General features: G+C 40.6%; 1 protein-coding gene across 7 annotated transcripts in view; it reads right to left on the reverse strand.

The window, feature by feature from the left end:
* Positions 1-17,309, reverse strand: part of LPP (LIM domain containing preferred translocation partner in lipoma) — a 682,060-nt gene that overhangs the window by 571,451 nt on the left and 93,300 nt on the right. Inside the window, exons 1-2 of one of the 7 annotated variants that reach the window (XM_029215427.1) lie at positions 7,480-9,383; positions 6,381-6,519 (exon numbers count right to left, since the gene is read on the reverse strand). The exons of 5 other annotated variants lie outside the window; for them this stretch is intronic. The gene's annotated coding sequence lies outside the window, so the exon portion shown is untranslated. Of the gene's footprint in view, positions 1-6,380; positions 6,520-7,479; positions 9,384-17,309 lie in introns of those variants that run through there. One more of the 7 variants, XM_029215426.1, reaches the window with a different exon arrangement.

The raw sequence follows: 17,309 nt of genomic DNA on the forward strand, positions 1-17,309 counted from the left end.
TCACCAAAGCTACCAACATCTCATGAGGTTAATTTTGGACAACTGCTGAGTTGCACTAAAAGTAACACATTTACTCAAAAAACATTCAGGGAACGGCTCCAATATTCTCAGCACAGCAGAAGACACCAAAATTAAGAGGCTGCCCCACTCTCCAGAAGCTTACAGAAGGGGAAGAATTATACACACGCATAAATAAGAATAGCTCAAGGTACAATGTGATAAGTTCTAAACGTGCTCCCACTCAAAGCAGTGTGGGGTTCTAGGAAAGAAAATGTTATTTCTAGCCTCTGGGATGAGGGTCTGAGGTAATGTTCCAGCAGGACGAGAAGGGAACGAAGGCAGGGATCGGGCAGACCCTGGTCCAGGGTACAGTTCAGCTGGCTGGAGCCCAAAGACCGTAAAGAGTGGCCTTAATTCCAGAGTGAAAGACTGGCATCAGACGATGGGGAGAATTCTGAATGCCAGCCTGGGAGGTTGGGTGTACTTCCACCGGAGCAAGATGCAGTGCCTCTGCGTGCACAGTGATCTTGTCAGGTGAAGCCAGTCTTTTCTACGTAGCAGTAAATTCAATCAGTAAACAGAAAGTAATGAGGCTACCTATAAACATATATCCAAGCTAGTGTAAATCAGCCACAACAGGCTCAAGAGTAAAATCGTTGGAAGTAATTGTAAACCCACAACTAGAAAACACACTCCTTCAAACGCTGAAGATCTGGTGCCGGGGTGGGGGGAGTGGGTGAATTAGGAGGGAAGGTGGCAAAAGTCATGGCTCTGTCTTTTGGTTGCTCCAAAGTGGCTCATTCCCGTCCTCTAAGGCCACTGATTTCAGTATCTGTGTCTGTTCCCCTAACACCTTCTCCAAAGTCTAAGACACCTCAAAAAAGCATGAATGCGGGGGCTTCCCTGGTGGCGCAGTGGTTGAGAGTCCGCGTGCCGATGCAGGGGACACGGGTTCATGCCCCGGTCCGGGAAGATCCCACATGCCGCGGAGCGGCTGGGCCCGTGAGCCGTGGCCGCTGAGCCTGCGCGTCCGCAGCCTGTGCTCCGCACCGGAAGAGACCACAGCAGTGAAAAGAAAAAAAAAGTATGAATGCTTTGGATGAGTAAATTCAACCTCTCAATGGAATGATAACACCATAAGATTGAGGGTTCACTGAAGTCAGAAGAAAACATACCACATCAACAAAAGAGTGAAGAGCGGGCTTTTCTGCCCCTAAAGCATTGATTTTGGCTGGACGTTAGAATCCTCTGGAGTACTTATTTTTTTTCAAATGCTGATACCCAGGGCCCCACCCCAGTCCATTTAAATCAGAATGTCTAGACGGGGGACACAGGAACACAGGCATGGTTATAATTAAAACCCCAGGTGATTTTAACACACAGCCAGGATTGAGAGTCACTGCTGGAAATTTGGATAAAATGTTCAAAGGAAAGCAAGACAGCAAATAAATGAAAAGAACTGACTGGCAGTTCAACTCAAGCAGCACAGTAATCCCAATCAGGCACCAGCCCCTTGTCAAGGAATCCTCCCTTCAGATGGGGAGTCCAGGGTGAGCTCTTGGCGGGGGGAGGGGAGGGTCAGCTTCCCCCGGGGCCTGTCAGCGGACGCCTTCTGGAGGGTCATCAGCATCCTGTAATTAATGCAGGTATGTCCCCCACATCAGAACACAAGTCAAGGACACCCGGGCAGCAGGAGCCAGCATTGGCTCATGTAAAGTTCTCCCTCCCACTGTACTAGGACAGGAGGAAGGAAGAGGGTGTGGATCTCAGTTTCCAGACCTCAACGCGGGGGCAGCGGGGCAGCGTGGAAGTGGGGCTAGAGGCTTTGCAGTTAGGTAAATGCTGACTCTGCCACTTTCTTCGTGAACTTAAGCAAGTCCTTATTTGCAAAATGGGAATTAGAATATAAGCCTTGCATGTCGTTTTTCTTCTAAGGTTAAGAATGCTGTGTGTTTGCAGCAACATGGATAGACCTAGAGATTATCATACTAAGTGAAGTAAGCCAGACAAAGACAAATATCATATGATATCGTTTCTATGTGGAATCTTAAAAAAACTGATACAAATGAACTTATATCCAAAACAGAAATAGACCCACAGACATAGAAAACAAATTTATGGTTACCAAAGGGGAAAGGAGCAGGGAGATAAATTAGGAGTTTGAGATTAACATATATACACTACTATATATAAGTAACCCACGAGGATCTACTGTATACCACAGAGAACTATACTCAATATTTTGTAATAACCTATAAGGGAAGAGAATCTGAGAAAGAATATATATATATATATATATATATACACACACACACACACACACACACACACACACACACACATATATGTATAGCTGAATCACTTTGCTGTACACCTGAAACTAACACAACATTGTAAATCAACTATACTTCAATAAAAAATAAAATAAAATAAAAATACAGAAAAAAAAGATGTCTGGTACATACTAGATGCTCATTAAATGACAATGAATATATTATTATCATTATTGAGCAAATAAACCGACCTGAAATTGTCCCCAAAATTGTATTCCATGACCACACTGTGAACTGAAGACAAAAATAAGAAATATATGTGGCAAACAACCAATTTATCTCATACACCAGGAAGAAGTATATTTGCACTTCCAGTGACAACTAAGAACCAGCCTGTTTAAACCTAGAATGTAATTTATTGCCCTCAGTCATACCTGTCAGCAAATACAAACTGGCTTGGACTCCAACAGTCATCAAGACTCACCTTTCCTCTATTCACCCTTTATCACACAACAGAAAGACAAAGCTGAAAGGTCTCTGGAGAAGACATGACCATCAGGCTCACTGTGCAAGCGAGAGAGGAAACCAAGGCTGACGGGGACACACAGCATGTAAGGAGCACATCTGTCCTCAAGAAGGTTGTCAATTTTAATTAAACTTAGAAGCTACTGATGTTCAGAATAGAACTGTAAACACACCCTAATTAATGAGTTTACTAACACTTCTTCTCGTAAGACAGGCAGTATGGAAATTAAATGCCTTACTCTATGTGTGCCAGGAACAGCTCCAAAGCCAGGACTAAAAGCCAGGTCTGGGGGATTCCAAGCACTGGAATGGGGATGGGGTCAAATGTTCAGGGTCCCCCAGCACCTGATCCTTAAGGATCACCAGCAGAATTAGTAGATGGCGACCATGGAACCCATTTGTAAACAAATTAACGGTAGATAAACGTGAGGAATTTGTTCCAGTCTGAGCTGGAGACACCTACATGTTGTCTCTCAGTACAAAAGCATAAAAATCCACTGATAGAAGATTTGTACCCATTACCCACTTGGGCCAAATGCCAAATAGCTGAGTGTTAAAAATCAGTACTAAGCCAAAACTGAGACTGAAATCTATTACCATCATCATCTAGATTTCCTTGATGCAAGAATAAATACAAATTTTCTCTGTGTTGAAGATAATTTATCAATTATTTGTTGTGCATGATTGTGAAGGTTTTCCTGATCACGAAATGTTGAGGGGACAAAGTTGGCATTCTTCCTGTAATTTACCTTTTAAAAAAATTAAACAATTCTTAAATAGGACTTTTCTGGAAAGATTCATGGCCTTATGTAAAATTAAATACTGAAACTTAAAAACAGTTCCTAATAGTCACTCTTTTTAATTATGAATGCATTCACCAACCAATCCTATAATGATTCAAATTATAATATAATTTAATCTCATAACAATGCCTCTATTACAACTTATATTTTTATAAACACTTATTAGCTAAGAAAGAATATGATGTTCTTCCCAAAGTTACCTCACTAATGTACCCTATTAACTAAGATTTCACTAATCTAATGCTAGCATTTACTATCAATTTCCCTAATTGTTTAACAATTCAAAAGTTCTTAATAATTATTTTACCCATAAATTTAACAGCTTTCACAACCACCATTAAATATTGTTGCATTTTGCTCTTATATACTTTTATATGTCAATAATTTGCAGAATTTCAGGGTATAAAACACTTGTAGAAGACTTTTCACTACAAATTACATGTAAAAGATTCACCTATATTTGAAAGTAACAATATGGAAATTAATTTGCCAGATATTACGTGGAAAGTAATATCTGGATATAAACAACAAATCTGAAATACATGTTTGTTTATATTGCAAATGGCTTTATGCTGATATGACAGAACTTATGTGATGTTAGCACTCAATCGCTTCCTGCACAGAGATGCCCAAAATATTAATGAAGTAGGCATGTGGCTATCTTACCCTTCCAAGGGCTGAAGCAGAGATCTAAGCAAAAGAGCATCTTTACACAAAATATTAAAGCAAAAACCAAAGTCAGTGCATCCTTAAAGGCAACTGAGTTGCCTAATTCTAAAATGGCACTTCTAGGGCTTCCCTGGTGGCGCAGTGGTTGAGAGTATGCCTGCCGATGCAGGGGACACGGGTTCGTGCCCCGGTCCGGGAAGATCCCACATGCCGCGCAGCGGCTGGGCCCGTAAGCCACGGCCGCTGAGCCTGCGCGTCCGGAGCCTGTGCTCTGCAACGGGAGAGGCCACAACAGTGAGAGGCCCGCGTACCGCAAAAAAACGAATAAAAAATAAATAAATAAAATAAAATGGCACTTCTAGATTTTTAGTGTCTTAGCATGGAAACACAACACGGGGCAAAAACTAGAATTTTCAATACATATATATCAAAGGCCTGACATGAATCAGATACCGTACTAAGATATCTAGAACTCACAGTTCAGCACAGGAGACAAATACGTACACAACAACCATCACTGTGTTCATAGAGGTCTGGCACAGACTGTGTGTGGTGGGGAGGAGGGTGTCAGGAAAACCTTCACAGAACAGGACTTTCAAGCCCCAAATGGAGGCTGCATGACCTGAATCTATGAACAATCTCTGAGAAACAGTGGTGCTCTAGAATGGCAGGGTGGACAGGAAGAGTGACAAATGTCATGGCTTTCCAGACCTGGCTTTGAGTCTCAGTTCTGTGACTACCACCTCTGTGACCTGGGAGAGTAACATAAAATATATGAGCCACAGTGTCCTCATCTGTAAAATCGGGTAGCATCTCTATTTTGAGTGTGGGTGTTGGAGAGATTGTACAAGGTATTTATTGGAAGCATCTAGCACAGTCCCCGGCTGTGGATACGGCATTCTGTATCTTTTTTGCTCCTTTCCCAATATCAATGCACATGCCTAGTACATGACCGCAGCCAAATGGTTCTTAACCCTGTGGTTGAAACAACCAAGATGTTTCCACAACTCCATCAAGGCAGAGGGTACTTTCCCAAGAAGCCATAATAGGAATAACACTTAAGTAAGCCACTCAAACATTTTATAACCTCCCTGGCATGGGGTGGGAGTGAGTCGGGATGTGAGAGTTTATCTGTGTTTGTCCAGCACTACACAGAGGAAACAGATGCTGTGACTGGTGAGTATGGCTGAGAAAGACAAAGCCTCAGGGATCTAAATATTTAGGCATCAATTTCTGTTAGAAGTCCTGTTGAGAGGTTACACTCCAAGAAGGTGACTATCCTTCGATAACAGTTGCCCTGGGTGATTTTTTTTTTTTTTTTTTTTTTTGCAGTACGCGGGCCTCTCACTGTTGTGGCCTCACCCGTTGCGGAGCACAGGCTCCAGACACGCAGGCTCAGCGGCCATGGCCCACGGGCCCAGCCGCTCCACGGCATGTGGGATCTTCCTGGACCGGGGCACGAACCCGCGTCCCCTGCATCGGCAGGCAGACTCTCAACAATGGCGCCACCAGGGAAGCCTGCCCTGGGTGGTTTTTGATCCTTCAGCTACACATGCCACATCTTCCACCAAAGGAGAAGCAGTGAAGGAATTCTACCCACTGCATCTGGTGGGCACAAGCTTGTTGGGGCCCTGAGAGGAAGATGCCCATGAAGCAGCGAATATTCTCCTTTAGATCCTCCAAACGCTTTGCTCCGATCCTTCCTTCACCATGCAGTGTCTCTAACAACCAATCCCATTCCAACAGCATCCAAGGCAGAGCACAGACACCGGCAAGCCAGTTAATGCAAAGCTCTTGCTCCCAGGCACGTATGAAAGTGGCACTGAGTTGATCCCAGGCTGCCTCATGTATCTGACTAATGCAATTTCCACCCCATCCCACTACTGAAACCCTGATTCGCTATTTTAAAAAAGGGGAGTGGGAGGTTCCAGGCCTAAAATGTTGAGGACCAGATAGATACAAACTGTGCTGACCACACAATAGATTGAGGCCCTGTCTCATAACTGGCAGACACTTTCAAATCAGCAGAGGTAACACCTACGGAACTGGTACATTCTTACTGAACTTGTCCTGCCCTTATAAGGGCACCTTCATCTGTAGTGGCTCTCACCTTCTTCTGTAGTTTTAGAATATATCACCTTCTTAAGAATACGTGGGCATATCCAATTCCGGTTTAATGTCTAGTCACTGAAATTCATCATGCATTTATTGAGCAAAAACCATGTGCACAGACGGTCCTGAGCCAGCCCCTAGAAGTACAAAGGTGAACCAAGTTACAACCATTGACTCACGTAGCACAAAGATTTGCCTTGTAGGCACTAAGTAAAGGTTAACTGTTGAGTGTTGCAATACATAAATATTATAAATATTAATTGTAATGTTAAAAATACAGGACTTATTTAACAATGGAGGACTGGTTTAAAAAGCAAGCCACAGAACAGCAGTCTGCAGTGTGTACACACACACACACACACACACACACACACACACACATATACAGGATAGAACATTATTCACTATAATGTATTTTCAGGTAATAGGATTACAGGCAATCCAAATTTTGTTCCTTATACTTTCCTGTGTTTTCCAAATTTTCTATAATGAAAATTAATTACTTGTATATTCAAAAAGAACACAAATATAATGTTGAAAATAATGAAAGGGTTTCCCTGGTGGCACAGTGGTTAAGAACCCGCCTGCCAATGCAGGGGACACGGGTTCGAGCCCTGGCCCAGGAAGATCCCACACGCCGCGGAGCAACTAAGCCCGTGCGCCACAACTACTGAGCTTGCGCTCTAGAGCTCGCGGGCCACAACTACTGAGCCTGCGTGCCACAGCTACTGAAGCCCGCGCACCTAGAGCCCATGCTCTGCAACAAGAGAAGCCACTGCAGTGAGAAGCCCGCGCACCACAACGAAGAGTAGCCCCCGCTCACAGCAACCAGAGAAAGCCCGTGCACAGCAACAAAGACCCAACGCAGGCAAAAATATAAATAATAAATAATTTTTTTTTAAAAAAGCAGTTCATTTAACTTTAAAAAAAAAAAGGAAAGAAAAGAAAGCACACTAATAGCTCAGAATTCTGAGTTCCCAAAGAGCTCCTGTATTAAACCTAGATATCTGACACCTCAGCCCCTCACTCAGAAGATGTGTGTGTGTGCATGTGCATGCACGCACCTAAGTACACATTTATGGCTGATACCAACTAACCTAAAATATGGGATCCTCTGTAAGATCCTGGTTGGGATGGGAAGGTGCAGGGAAGATTGGACAAGCTCCAGGAGATAGGTGGTCATCTTTCAGAGCAGCTGAAACTGGAACACATCAGCGCAGTCACTGATCAGAAAAGCTATTCAAATCTGTAAGATCCATGAGACAGAGAAAACCAACCGTGGTTTCCAGTCCAAGTCCTAAACGGAAAATGCAGAAGGGCAGAGCTCCCGAGCACAGGCATTGCCTGGTAAACTAGTTGCTTCTCCCAGGGGCATTTCTATGTGTGTATTTCGGGGTGACAAGCGGCAATGTTTATATTATTTATGTAGTAATGATACATGATTAAGATTTACACCTCTAGAGAGGCCAGGAAGTTATACACAGCATTCTTTGCAAATATGTTATCTGATTGTTAGGACTAAAAAGAAAGAAACTGCTGTTTAAAACATATACCTTTGGAAGGGGAACCAAACCAGAAACACTGCAGCAAGGTCAATGAGAGCTGACAACTTCAAGCTCAGAAATACTTAATGAGCACCTACTACACTCCAGGCACCATAGGTATTTGTAGCACAGTATGTATTTGTAGCACAGTAATGAATAAATGCCTTCACAGAGCTTAACTTCAGAAGAGTTTAGGAGGAAACAATAAAACCAAAAAGGGGATATGGAATCCTGCTACTGTATGATACAATATTGCAGCCCAAATACACTTGATGGTACAGATCGAAGTATCAAAGCTATTAATAGCTGTAAATGGGTTGGGAGGAGGGGGGCAGTTATTTGTTCCTGATCAAAGAAATTTGACAAATTCATCCTAAGAGCTATGAGAAGTCCTACAGCAAAGAAATGTGTCTAAATTTGCATAAGCTGTCATTTCTCAAACATGTTTGACCACAAAAATTTCCCTTTTCACGGAATAGCTATCCACAGATCAAAGAAGGCTAACGTTTAGCAGAACTCAGTTTGCAAAATGCACAAAAATGGCTGTGCCATCAATATTAAATTATCATCAGGTGAGTTCTTTTAAAGAAGCCAGGAGACATTTATTCTGCGTTCTATAAAAATTAACAAACTTTTAAATTTTGACACCTTAAGGTATGAAACGTATTTATTTGGAATTCTTCAGTCCCCAAAATCTAGGAAAAAGAGACTTTGGTATATTTCCCAACTTGATGGAGATTTATGGAGCTGTAAAGCCAGCCCCCCAAAACCCTAAAACCTCTGGGATCTCTTCTCACCTCATGTGGCTATGGGCTACAAGCAGAGATGTCACTGAAACAAAGGCAGTTGGCAGAAGTGGGCAAAGTTAGTAAACAGCGTGTGACCAGGTGCTACAGACAACAGACAGAGTCACAGGTGCTCACCAAAAAGCATGCAGCCAAGTTCTCATAATCTACTTCAGGTAGGAGGAGTGGTTACAGATCACTGAAAAGGAGGAGAGGACAGATAATGCCTAAACCCCTCTTTTGTTTTAAACATCTTTCCTGTTAAATATGTTAGGAGAAATGGATAAGAGAGGTTGACTTATAAAAGGTCAAGTATTCTGGATTGAAAGTGAAGAGATACAGGTTTGATTCTGGTCTCAGTCTTTAGCCAGAACCTCTAAATTTTCCTCTAATCACCCTATTCCACTGTTCACCATCATTCACTCTCCTTCACATCTAGTCAAGGTATAGGTTAAAAAGTAACCATCAATCTCAAATCACAAAGAATTGTTTAACTAAATGGTGTTGGGGCCCTAGACAGTCATTTGGATAAAGATAAAATTAGAGCCATTCATCACATCACATATAAGAATAAACTGCAGGGCTTCCCTGGTGGTGCAGTGGTTGAGAGTCCGCCTGCCGATGCAGGGGACACGGGTTCGTGCCCCGGTCCGGGAAGATCCCACATGCCGCGGAGCGGCTGGGCCCGTGAGCCATGGCCGCTGAGTTTGCGCGTCCGGAGCCTGTGCTCCGCAATGGGAGAGACCACGGCAGTGAGAGGCCAGCGTAGCGAGAAAAAAAAAAAAAGAATAAACTGCAAATGAATCAGAGATCTAAATGTGAAAAGTGAAACTATGGACTTCCCTGGTGGTGCAGTGGTTAAGAATCCACCTGCTAGTGTAGGGGACACGGGTTCGAGCCCTGGTCTGGGAAGATCCCACATGCCACGGAGCAGCTGGGCCCCATGCACCACAACTACTGAGCCTGCGCACCTAGAGCCCATGCTCCACAACAAGGAAAGCCACTGCAATGAGAAGCCCGTGCACCACAAGGAAGAGTAGCCCCCGCTCGCCGCAACTAGAGAAAGCCCGCACATAGCAACGAAGACCCAAAGCAGCCTAATTAATTAATTAATTAATTGCTTTTTTTTTAAAAAAGTGAAACTATGCAGGTACTAGAAGATAACACAAGCAAACATCGTGTCAGGAAATGCTTTCAAACTATGATCAAAGAACAGAAGCAATAAAAAAAAAGAAAAGATTGTTAAACTTGTCTATATAAATATAAATGTTGCCTTTTTTCATGACAAAAAGAGAAAAGCTCTATAAACAAAGTCAAAAAACAAACTGGGATAAAATATTCATAATATATTTCATAAATTAAGGGTTAATTTACAGAGATATTTTTGAGGGGAAAAAAAAGACCAAAATCCAAATTTAAAAAATGGGCAAAAGATATGAACAGACAATTCAGAAAAATGGAATTTATAAAATTAACTAATATAGTCTTTAAACACAGGAAAAGATGTTCTACTTCATCATAATAGGATATATGCAAATTTAAACTACACTGAGATATCATTTCTCACCCATCACATTGGCAGCAATTCAAAAGCTTGACGATACACTCTGTGGTTGAGGGTGCTGGTGGGACACCCCCATGGAGAGGAATATGTCACTACCTACCTAACAAAACATTCTCCCTTGACCCGGCATTCCCATTTCTAAGAATATAGCCTGAAGGGCTTCCCTGGTGGCGCAGTGGTTGGGAGTCCGCCTGCCAATGCAGGGGACACGGGTTCATGCTCCAGTCCGGGAGGATCCCACATGCCGCGGAGCGGCTGGGCCCGTGAGCCATGGCCGCTGGGCCTGCACGTCCGGAGCCTGTGCTCCGCGGTGGGAGAGGCCACAACGGTGAGAGGCCCGGGTACCGCAAAAGAAAAAAAACAAAAAACAAACAAACAAAAAAGAATATAGCCTGAAGATACACCTCTCCAACATTATAAAAATAAATATGCATAATATTATTCACGGCAGGAAACTACTCAACTGTCCAAGCATAGGAGATCAGGCATATAAAACAAAGAGACATAAAGAGAGAAAGAAAGAAGGAAGGAGAGGCAGAAAGTAAGGCAAAAAGATGGAAAAAAAGAAGGAAGAAAAGAGAGAGAAGGGAAGAGAGAGACAAAGAGAAAGACAGAAGGACAGACAGAGGACAAGAAGGAAGGAAGAGAGAAATAAAGAAGAAAAGAATTTTTAACAAGCAAAGTACAAAAGAGCATATATGTTACCTTGTATGTAAGAAAGAAAAGGAAATATGAGAGACACAAGAAGGATAACCAGGAAAACAATGAGGGTGATTACCTACAAGAAGGGTAGGGAGTAACAGGGTAGAAGAAATATTGGAGGGAGTAGCACTTCTCTGAGTATACTTTTTTGTTTAGTTTTAACATTTGAAGCTTGTTAACATTTTACGTATTCAAAAATTAAAATTAAATCAACAAGACAAGGGTGGGAAGGAGAGAAACTAAAATCCAAAGCCAAATGAAACAACTGAACTCAAACAAATTTCAAATGAACAGCATAATGACACTGAGGGGTTGGGGGCAAAGATCGTAAAGAAAAAAGAACCAATCCAGGTAATTCCTAAACACAGTATTTGACAATATACCCTCAATCCTGGGAAGGGTTAAAGTTAGGGGAGAAGATCACAAGCAAACCCTGAACTCTTTCTAGCAGGTTTCTTTTGTGTCGTGTACAATAATAAAATCATTATTATTTGTATACATATATATGGATACACACCCATTTAGCACAGGTATGTATATATGTGGGTGCTTTACATATACACATATTTGCCTATATACTTTCATGTGTAAAATTTCCCAGCTCTGGCCATTGCAAGGGCATAGGACCAAAGGCACCACAGTACCCATGAGCATACGTAGCACTCAAATATTGGTCTCTAACACCATTCTCCACTGAAAAGAACCAGGACATAGTGAAGAAATGGTTGATTTCAGAGCTCGAGCAGAGAAGATACAAGATTAAACTAAAATACCTTTTTATCTGAGCAGGTAAATAAGTGCTAGCAACAACAAAGATGGGGACATATCACAAGGACACAGGAGCCAGCTTAAAGGGGCTCCACTGCAATAGTCTGGGACAATGTAAGCATCACAATAATTAAACAGCACTAATGAATTATACAAGATTAAAACGGAAATCTGGAGTCCATACCTATATTTGAAACAGAGAAAAAGAGAAGGGAAGGAGTCTTGCTTAGACTAGACTGCAGAATGTTGCATAATAAACATTAAGAAAGCACTAAATATGGAAAAACATCATTTTGCAGACATCATAGTAAAGACTGGTTTTACAAGAATTTCAAGGAAATTTTTGATGAGGAGCAAGAATAAAGTATCTCCTTGTGGACTGCTTAATAACTGCAAGGGGAAAATGGTAACTATATAGTGGAGAAACTGAACAATACCTTGACTCACCATCGTAAACCTCTAGACAGAATTCCTGAGGAGGACACAAAGAAACAGTGGACAAACCCAACATGAGGAATATTATATTTCTCAAAAGGGGGGCACCATATTCTTCAAAAATGTCTACGTCATAAAAAAAGAAGAAAGGCTGTGAAAATGTTCCAGATTAAAAGAGACTAAAGAAACATGACAACTAAATGCACTGCCTGATTTTAGGCTGGATTCTCTACTAGAGGGGAAAAATGCTGTCAAGTATATTATATAACTGGGCAAGGTGACAAAACAGGAGTACAAAACAATAAAGTATTAAGTCAGACTACAAAAAAAGAAAATTACAGACCTGATGAACATAGATGCAAAAATCCTCAACAAAATACTAGCAATCAGAATCCAACAACACATTAAAAGGATCATACACCATGATCAAGTGGGATTTATCCCAGGGATGCAAGGATTCTTCAATATATGCAAATCAATCAGTGTGATACACCATATTAACAAATTCAAGAATAAAAACCATATGATCATCCCAATAGATGCAGAAAAAGCTGTTGACAAAATTCAACACCCATTTATGATAAAAACTCTCTACAAAGTGGGCATAGAGGGAACCTACCTCAACATAATAAACACTATATATGACAAAGCCACAGCAAACATCATTCTCAGTGGTGAAAAACTGAAAGCAATTCCTCTAAGACCAGGAACAAGACAAGGTTGTCCACTCTCACCACTATTATTCAACATAGTTTTGGAAGTCCTAGCCATGGCAATCAGCGAAGAAAAATAAAAGGAATACAAATTGGAAAAGAAGAAGTAAAACTGTCACTGCCTGCAGATGACATGATACTATATGTAGAGAATCCTAAAGATGCCACCAAAAAACTACTAGAGCTAATCAATGAATTTGGTAAAGCTGCAGGATACAAAATTTATGCACAAAAATCTCTTGCACTGCTATACACTAATGATGAAAAATCTGAAAGAGAAATTAAGGAAACACTCCCATTTACCACTGCAACAAAAAGAATAAAATACCTAGGAATAAACCTACCTAGGGAGACAAAAGACTTGTATGCAGAAAACTATAAGACACTGATGAAAGAAATTAAAGATGATACCAACAGATGGAGAGATATACCATGTTCCTGGATTGAAAGACTCAATATTGTGAAAATGACTATACTACCCAAAGCAATCTACAGATTCAACGCAATCCCTATCAAATTACCAATGGCATTTTTTACAGAACTAGAACAAAAAACCTTAAAATTTGTATGGAGACACAAAAGACCCCAAAGAGCCAAAGCAGTCTTGAGAGAAAAAAACGGAGCTGGAGGAATCAGACTCCCTGACTTCAGACTATACTACAAAGCTACAGTAATCAAGACAATATGGTACTGGCACAAAAACAGAGATAGAGATCAATGGAATAGGATACAAAGCCCAGAGATAAACCCACGCACCTATGGTCAACTAATGTATGACAGAGGAGGCAAGGATATACAATGGAGAAAAGACAGTCTCTTCAATAAGTGGTGCTGGGAAAACTGGACAGCTACATGGAAAAGAATGAAATTAGAACACTCCCTAACACCATACTCAAAATGGATTCGAGACCTAAATGTAAGACCGGACACTATAAAACTCTTAGAGGAAAACATAGGAAGAACACACTTTGACATAAATCACAGAAAGATCTTTTTTGATCCACCTCCTAGAGCAATGGAAATAAAAACAAAAATAAACAAATGAGACCTAATGAAACTTAAATTTTGCAAAGCAAAGGAAACTACAAACAAGACAAAAAGACAACCGTTTTGCAAATATTTGCAAATGAATCAACGGACAAAGGATTAATCTCCAAAATATATAAACAGCTCATTCAGCTCAATATTAAAAAAACAAACAACCCAATCCAAAAATGAGCAGAAGACCTAAATAGACATTTCTCCAAAGAAGACTTACAGATGGCCAAGAAGCACATGAAAAGCTGCTCAACATCACTAATTATTAGAGAAATGCAAATCAAAACTACAATGAGGTATCACCTCACACCGGTTAGAATGGGCATCATCAGAAAATCTACACACAACAAATGCTGGAGAGGGTGTGGAGAAAAGGGAACCCTTTTGCACTGTTGGTGGGAATGTAGATTGATACAGCCACTATGGGGAACAGTATGGAGGTTCCTTAAAAAACTAAAAATAGAATTACCCTATGACCCAGCAATCCCACTACTGGGCATATACCCAGAGAAAACCATAATTCAAAAAGACACATGCACCCCAATGTTCACTGCAGCACTATCTACAATAGCCACGTCATGGAAGCAACCTAAGTGTCCATCAACAGACGAATGGATAATGAAGATGTGGTACATATATACAATGGAATATTACTCAGCCATAAAAAGGAACGAAATTGGGTCATTTGTAGAGACATGGATGAATCTAGAGACTGTCATAGAGAGTAAAGTAAGTCAGAAAGAGAAAAACAAATATCATATATTAACGCATATATGTGGAACCTAGAAAAATGGTACAGATGAACCAGTTTGCAGGGCAGAAATTGAGATACAGATGTAGAGAACAAACGTATGGACACCAAGCGGGGAAAGCAGCCGGGGGCAGTAGGGGTGGTGCTGTGATGAATTGGGAGATTGGGATTGACATGTATACACTAATATGTATAAAATGGATAACTAATAAGAACCTGCTGTATAAAAATTATATAAATAAAATTCAAAAATGTATTAAATCAGTGTTATGGGTACTGAATTTGATAACTATAATGTGAATATGAAGAGATGATCTTTATTATTAGGAAATACACACTGCACTTAGGCATAGGGGGCCATGATGTATCATGACATATGCAACTTTCTCTCCATCACTGTAGAAAAAATACTGCAGAAAAAAATATATATGTATATGTGTTTGTGTGTTTGTGTGTGTGTGTGTGTGTGCATATACACATATAGAAGAAGATAGAAAGAGAGGGGAGACTGCAAATGGAATAAAATGTTAACAATCTGATGAAAGCATATGGGTATTCTACCATATGACCCAGCAATTCCACTTCTGGATATATATGTGAAGAAAACAAAAACACTAAATTGAAAAGACACACGCACCCCAATGTTCACAGCAGTATCATTTACAACTGCCAAGATACGGAAGCAACCTAAGTGTCCATCAACAGATGAATGGACAAAGGAGACATGATATATAATGGAATATTGTTCAGCCATAAAAAAGAACAGTTTTGCCATTTGCAACAACATGGATGAACCAGGAGGGTATTATGCTTAGTGAAATGAATCAGACAGAAAGAAATACTGTATGATATCACTTACATGTGGAATCTAAAAAATAAAACGAACTAGTGAATATAACAAAACAGAAACAGACTCACAGGTATAAAGAACAAACCAGTGGTTACCAGTGGAGAGAGGGAAGTGGGTAGGGGTGAAATACAGGTAGGGGATTAAGAGGCAGAAACTACTATGTATAAAATAAATAATCTACATGAATATATCGTACAGTACAGGGAATATAGCCAATATTTTTAAATAACTATAAATGGAGTATAACCTTTAAAACTTGTGGGTCACTATGTTGTACACCTGTAATTTAAATAATATTGTACATCCACTATATCTCAATAAAAAAATAATTTGAAAAATTTTAAAAGCTTATGGGTATTGTTTGGACTATACTTTTTATGTTGGAAATCACTTACAGTAAAAAATTAAATTAAAGTAATAACCACTGAGAAAGAGAAGGGAAAAAAATGTAGCAATTAAGAAGTAGCTCTGGGCTTCCCTGGTGGCGCAGTGGTTGAGAGTCCGCCTGCCGATGCAGGGGACGCGGGTTCGTGCCCCGGTCCGGGAAGATCCCACATGCCGTGGAGCGGCTGGGCCCGTGAGCCATGGCCACTGAGCCTGCGCATCCGGAGCCTGTGCTCCGCAACGGGAGAGGCCACAACAGTGAGAGGCCCGCATAACGCAAAAAAAAAAAAAAAAAAAAAAAAAGAAGTAGCTCTATTTTCTAACAGGATTTGAAAGTAATTAATAAATTAAGTCAAAACTACTTCATTCTATATAATATGTGTCCACGTGTTTCATAGCAACACAAAGAATTTTGCACATTTTAATTTCTTAACATGGAAAATTATCCTATCATTTCTTCTTCTAAAACTCCTGGGGTAAATAATACATAACGTGTACAAGGCCACAGTGTATATGTAACCAGGGCTACAATTACAAGATTTGTAGGTCAATTCAAGCCTCTGAAATTCCAGTTCACCACATTTGCAATCCGAGTACTATTTCCCTTCTAGAAAGAGCAAGTTTAGAGTTGGAAGAAGAGCTATATCTAACAAGGTAATAGCTAGTATCAATTTTTTAAAATCTATCAGCAGTGGCCTTTGAGGTTAAGGATCACCCAGTGCACGGTGCTGGGGAGGGGGATGGGCAAGGAGCATTCTTTTTGTCAAAATATAGATTAGGTCACATGTGCTACACACCTAAACTTCCCAGCAGGAGGAAAAAACAGTGAATCAGGCCTTGCAGTTTTCTTCCTGGATAAGTTTGGAGAGGGAAATAAAAAGATATGAAGGTTAGACATTATGAGGTCAAGAACCATCAACCAAATAGAACCTGATGTTTAAACAGAAACAGGTAAAATATCTGGGAAGGCAGCAGAACTCTTAGCCCTCTGGTTCCAAACCAGGGCCTGCTGACTGGGGGAAAAAAATATATATATATAAATTAAAAAATTATACTGCAGCTGAATACTAGGTATTGTTCCTTTCCAAAAAGCATTAAAATATAAAGGTCAGTTAGCTTAAATGGTATTTTATTGCACATACTTTAAAAAGACCTGAACAATTAAAGCAATGAAATATATTCCTTGCTATCATTTTATACGTTCTTAGAAGCATAAAAGAAGGCACGTACCAGTGTAAAAAATATTAAGCCCTTCTCTCCCTTCATATTTATTTTAAGGCCTCACAGAACTTATGAGCCTTCTCAAGTAGAGTTCCCAGTGGGTTCGTGTTGTTTGGGTGAAATTCTTGGTCCTCCAGCAGTTTCACTTGTGTGTCAGGGCTGTGACAGCCCA

The sequence above is a fragment of the Monodon monoceros genome, unplaced genomic scaffold, assembly GCF_005190385.1.
Source record: "Monodon monoceros isolate NGI ecotype Baffin Bay Population unplaced genomic scaffold, NGI_Narwhal_1 Super_Scaffold_11, whole genome shotgun sequence".
NCBI classification, from domain to species: Eukaryota; Metazoa; Chordata; class Mammalia; order Artiodactyla; family Monodontidae; genus Monodon; species Monodon monoceros.